This window comes from Ovis aries, chromosome 14 (genome assembly GCF_016772045.2).
Source record: "Ovis aries strain OAR_USU_Benz2616 breed Rambouillet chromosome 14, ARS-UI_Ramb_v3.0, whole genome shotgun sequence".
Classification (NCBI taxonomy): domain Eukaryota; kingdom Metazoa; phylum Chordata; class Mammalia; order Artiodactyla; family Bovidae; genus Ovis; species Ovis aries.
In genome coordinates this window covers 13,827,510-13,833,920 of record NC_056067.1, presented here as the reverse complement: position 1 = coordinate 13,833,920, position 6,411 = coordinate 13,827,510, and positions in this window count along the sequence as shown.

Genomic DNA, 6,411 nt, shown 5'->3' with positions numbered 1-6,411 from the left:
AGAAGACATGACACCATGAAACTTCAAGGAGAGAACACAGGCAAAACACTCTCTGACATAAATTGTACCAATGGTTTCTTTGGTCAGTCTCCTAAAGCAATAGAAATAAAAACAAAAATAAACAAATGAGACTTAATCAAACTTAACAAGCTTCTGCACTGCAAAGGAAACCATAAACAAAACGAAAAGACAACTACAGAATGGGAGAAAATATCTGTAGATGATGCAACCCACAAGAGCTTAATTCCAAAATATACAGACAATCCATACAACTCAATAACAAAACAAACAAACAACCCAGTTGAAAAATGGCTGAAGACCTAAGTAGACATTTCTCCAAAGAAGAAATACAGATGGCCAATAGGCACATGAAAAGATGCTCAACATTACTAGTGATGAGAGAAATGCAAATCAAAACTACAATGAGATACAACCTCAAATCAATCAGAATGGCCATCATGAAAACGTCTACAAGTAACAAATGCTGGAGAAGGTGTGGAGGAAAGAGAGCCCTTGTGCCCTGTTGGTGGGAATGTAAGCTGGTGCAGCTACTACAGAAAACAGGATGAAGGTCCCTTAAAACAAAGCAAAATCAGTCTCCATGTGACCCAATCCCACTGCTGCCGCACACCCAGAGAGAACGATCACACAGAAAGACGCGTGCCCCTTATGTCCATACGGCGCTACTCACAACCGCCAGACATGGAGACACCTTCAAGTCCACTGACAGACGAGTGGATAAAGAAGATGAGGTGCAAATATACACAACAGAATATCGCTCAGCCACAAAAATAGTGAGATAATACCATTTGCTACAACATGGATGCAACTAGAGATTACCATATTTCATTTCATTTCATTATCAGTGAAATAAGGGGAGACAGGGGGTGGGGATAACTCAGGGTCTTGGGATTAAGATACAAAAATTACCATGTATAACATAAATAATCAACAAGGACCTACTGTATAGCAGAGAGAGCTCTACTCAATATTCTGTGACAACCTCTATGAGAAAATAATCTGAAAAATGGATATATGTATAACTGAAACACTTTGCTGTACACTGAAACTAACACAACACTGTAACTCATCTGTAAATAAAATTCTTTTAAAAAAGAAAGAAAATACTAGTTGAATTCACTAGAGCATGAAAATGATTACACACTATGATCACGAGGGACTTAGCCAAGGAATAGAAGAGTGGTTCCACACGCAAAAATCAGTCAACGTAATACATCGCATGAATAGACGGAAGAAAAAACCACATGATCACCTCAATTAATACAGAAAAGACATTCAATAAAATCCAGCATCATTTCATGATAAAACACTTTTCAAAGCAGGAATAGAAGGAGAGCACCTCAACATGTCCCCAAGCTAACATCCCAAATACCCAAAGCTAATATAATAATTAGTGATGAGAGATGGAAAACTTTCCCTCTGAGATCTGGTGCAAGACAAGGAGGACTGCTTTCACCACTTCTATTTCCTGGTGGCTCAGACGGTAAAGGATCTGCCTATAATACAGGAGACCTGGGTTCGATCCCTGGGTGGGGAAGATCCTCTGGAGAAGAGAATGGCAACCCACTCCAGTATTCTTGCCTGGATAATTCCATGGACAGAGGGGCCTGGCAGGCTACAGGCCCTGTGGTCACAAACAGTCAAATACAACTGAACAACTAACACACACACATTCAACACTGTAACAGAAATTCTAGTCAGAGAAAGAAATAAAAGGCATCCAAATTAGATAGGAAGAAGTAAAACTGTCTCTATAGGCAGACAAAGGACAGAAATGGTATGGTATGGATCTAACAGAAGCAGAAGATATTAAGAAGAGGTGGCAAGAATACACGGAAGAACTGTACAAAAAAGATTTTCACGACCCAGGTAATCATGATGGTGGGATCACTCACCTAGAGCTAGACATCCTGGAATGTGAAGTCAAGTGGGCCTTAGAAAGTATCACTACGAACAAAGCTAGTGGAGGTGATGGAATTCCAGTAGAGCTGTTTCAAATCCTGAAAGATGATGCTGTGGACGTGCTGCACTCAATATGCCAGCAAATTTGGAAAACTCAGCAGTGGCCACAGGACTGGAAAAGGTCAGTTTTCATTCCAATCCCAAAGAAAGGCAATGCCAAAGAATGCTCAAATTACCACAAAATTGCACTCATCTCACACTCTATAAAGTAATGCTCAAAATTCTCCAAGCCAGGCTTCAGCAATACGTGAATCGTGAACTTCCAGATGCTCAAGCTGATTTTAGAAAAGGCAGAGGAACCAGAGATCAAATTGCCAACATCCGCTGGTTCATGAAAAAAGCAAGAGAGTTCCAGAAAAACATCTATTTCTGCTTTATTGACTATGCCAAAGCCTTTGACTGTGTGGATCACAATAAACTGTGGAAAATTCTGAGAGAGATGGGAATACCAGACCACCTGACCTGCCTCTTGAGAAATCTGTATGCAGGTCAGGAAGCAACAGTTAGAACTGGACATGGAACAACAGACTGGTTCCAAATAGGAAAAGGAGTACGTCAAGGCTGTATATTGTCACCCTGCTTGTTTAACTTCTATGCAGAGTACATCATGAGAAACGCTGGACTGGATGAAGCACAAGCTGGAATCAAGACTGCGGGAGAAATATCAATCACCTCAGATATGCAGATGATACCACCCTTATGGCAGAAAGTGAAGAGGAACTAAAAAGCCTCTTGATGAAAGTGAAAGAGGAGAGTGAAAAAGTTGGCTTAAGGCTCAACATTCAGGAAAGGAAGATCATGGCATCTGGTCCCATCACTTCATGGGAAATAGATGGGGAAATACTGGGAACAGTGTCAGACTTTATTTTGGGGGCTCCAAAATCACTGCAGGTGATGACTGCAGCCATGAAATTAAGAGACGCTTACTCCTTGGAAGAAAAGTTGAGCAACCTAGATAGCATATTGAAAAGTAGAGATATTACTTTGCCAACAAAGGTCTGTCTAGTCAAGGCTATGGTTTTTCCTGTGGTCATGTATGGATGTGAGAGTTGGACTGTGAAGAAAGCTGAGCGCAGGAGAATTGATGCTTTTGAACTGTGGTGTTAGAGAAGACTCTTGAGAGTTCCTTGGACTGCAAGGAGATCCAACCAGTCCATTCTGAAGGAGATCAGCCCTGGGATTTCTTTGGAAGGAATGATGCTAAAGCTGAAATTCCAGTACTTTGGCCACCTCATGCGAAGAGTTGACTCATTGGAAAAGACTCTGATGCTGGGAGGGATTGGGGGCAGGAGGAGAAGGGGACAAGAGAGGATAAGATGGCTGCATGGCATCACTGACTCAATGGACATGAGTCTGAATGAACTCCGGGAGTTGGTGATGGACAGGGAGGCCTGGTGTGCTGCGATTCATGGGGTCGCAAAGAGCAGGACACAACTGAGCGACTGAACTGACAGGCAGATGACTTGGTGTCACATTTATAAATAGAAAGTCCTGATAAAGAAGTTCATCTGTTGGATACCAGATGAGGTTTGTTTTTTTTTTTAATGACTTGCATTTCTATACACTTGTTGTGCTTTGTGCTTGGTCGTATCTGACTCTCTGCGATCCTATGGACTGTAGCCGGCCAGGCTCCTCTGTCCACGGAATTCTCCAGGCAAGAATACTGGAGTGGGTTGCCGTTCCTTTCTCCAGGGCATCTTCCTGACCCAGGGATCCAAGCCACATCTTTTGCACCTCCTGCATTAGCAAGTGAATTCTTTACCACTAGCGCCACCTGGGAAGCCCATACACAAGCAGTAAGCAATCGGAAAAGGAAATTTATTAGATAACCTCTCACTTACAATAGCATAAAAAACAAAAAAAAATAGGAATAAATTTAATCATGCCCAAGATTTATATACCAAAACCATAAAACCCTTCTGAAAGAAACTAAAGACAACTTAAATGAAGGAAAAGACATCTTGTGAAACTTCATATGGTTAAGAGGGCAATATTCCCCAAGCATTCTACAGATTCCCCAACATTCTTTTTTGCAGAAGCAGAAAATGTGATCATAAAATTCATATGGAGTTGCTAGTGATAAATAGTCAAACTGTCAAAATCATCTTTAAAAAAAAGCATTGGTGGGCCCACACTTCTCAATTTCAAAATTGTAGCACAAAGCTCCAGTTTGTAAAACATTATGTTTCTGACATGAGGTCAGACATAGATCAATGGAATAAAATTCAGAGTCCATATATTAACCACATGACTGGTTTAATCAAGGGTGCCAACAAGATGCAATGGGAAAAAAATACATCTTTCAACAAATGATGCCTGGAAGTCTGGATATTCATATGCCAAATAATGAAGTTGGACCCTTATCACATATATAAAATTAAGTTAATTTAGATTAAAGCCCTAAATCAACAGCAGAAACTATAAAACAGTTAGAAGTCATAAGTCTTCATGGTCTTGAATTTGGTAATGGTTTCTTACATATGACACTACAAGCATGAGCATAAAGAAAAAAATAATTGAAGCTCATCAGCATTAAAAACATATGTACATCAAAAGACACAATAAAGAAAGTGGAAAGATAACCTACAGAATGGGAGAAAATATTTGCACATCATATATCTAGTGATGCCAGGATTCAGGATAATATGTAAAGAACTCATACAACTCAACAACAAAAAGGCAGGCACTCCAAGTAAAAAATGGGCAAAACATTTCAGCAGTGACTTCTCCAAAGACAAACATCCAACAAGAGTATGAAAATCTGTTCAACGTCACTAGCCATTAGGAAAATGTAAATCAAAACCTCCCTGAGGGACTTCCCTGGTGGTTCAGTGGCTAAGACTGCTCCCAACAGAGTGCACCCAGGTTCCATCCTGGTCAGGAAACCAGATCCCACATGCCACAACTAAGCCTGGGGACAGCCAAATAAATAAATATTTAGAAACAAGAACAGGGACTTTCCTGGTGGTCCAGTGGTTAAGAATCTGCCTGTCAGTGCCAGAGAAACGGGTTCGATCCCTGGCCCAAGAAGATTCCACATGCCGCGGGGCAACCAAGCCCGGGCACCACAACTGCTGAGCCTGCGCCCTAGAGCCGGCGCCGCACAGCTAAGAAGTCACCGAAATAAGAAGCCCGTACATCGGAACTAGAGAGTAACCCCCACTTGCTGCAGCTAGAGAAAGCCTGCCTGCAGCAACAGAGACCCAGCGTAGCAAAAATAAATAAATAAACTTTAAAAAGTGAAAAAGCTCAGTGAGCTTTCACTGCCAGGGCCCAAGGTTGATCGCTGGTTGGGGAAACGACCCCCGCAAGCTTTGAGGTAGGGCCAAAACAAAAAATAAAAACACACACCGCACTGAAATATCTCACATCAACCAGGATGTAGATTTTTTTTTTTTTTTAAGAGCAAACAGGTGTTGGCAAGGAGGTGGACAACTTGGAACCCTCATATATCGCAGGTGGGAATGCAAAATATGCAACCACTGTGGAAAATGGCCTGGTGGTTCCTCAAAAAATTAAATACAGACTCACTACAGGGCCCAGCCATTCCACTCCAAGGTATATACACCTGAAAGAAGTGAAAATAGGGACTCAAACACTTGTACACACAGCAATACTAGTCACAACAAATAGTGGAAACAGCCTGAATGTCTGCCAAAGGATGAATGGACATGCACACTGTGACGAATCTACATAATGGAATATTATGCAGCCATAAAAGGGAATGAAGTCCTGATACCTGAGACACTGTGGGTGAACCAGGAAAACATTATTCTAAGTGAAAGCAGCCAGACCCCAAAGGCCACGCGCGGGATGGCGGGCGGTCGCCAGGTGGCTGGAGGCGCTGGGATAGCGGTGATTACTCCGCCGTTACTTAATTGGTACCAGGTTTTATTCTGTGGTGAGAAAGGTGGCGGTACCAAACATGGTTAGTTTTATGTGACGTGAATTTCTCCTCAGGAGAAAAAAAAAAAATTTAAGCTTAATCTATAGACCCTGTTTTAACTTTCCGCCCTGTGAAAAAAGGAAAATGAAAAGCCAACTCGACTTACCTTGTTCCCGGGACGGGAGAAGCCGAAGCGCAGCGAATACCAGCCCATCTCAAGGGAAGCCCAGCACCGGACGAACGAGCTCGTTCCGCTCGTGAAAATCTGCTCAATAAGCCTTCAGTAAGTTTCAAACTTCTGAGGGCGCACAGCACCGAGCGGGGTCCCTCCCTTCCGGACACCACGCTCCCCCGGGCTCGCAGCCTGGTGGCCACGAAGGAAGGTCAGAGCAAGCCACAGGAGCTGGACGGTCCGCGCTGGACGGCAGGAGCCACTCGCTCGCACGCTGCAGCGCCGCGGCCGGCCGCCGGGGAGCAGTGGTGGCCCGCGCTCTGCAGGCCTGGTCTCATGTCGGCATGGGGTCCAGGAAGTATCTGGCCCG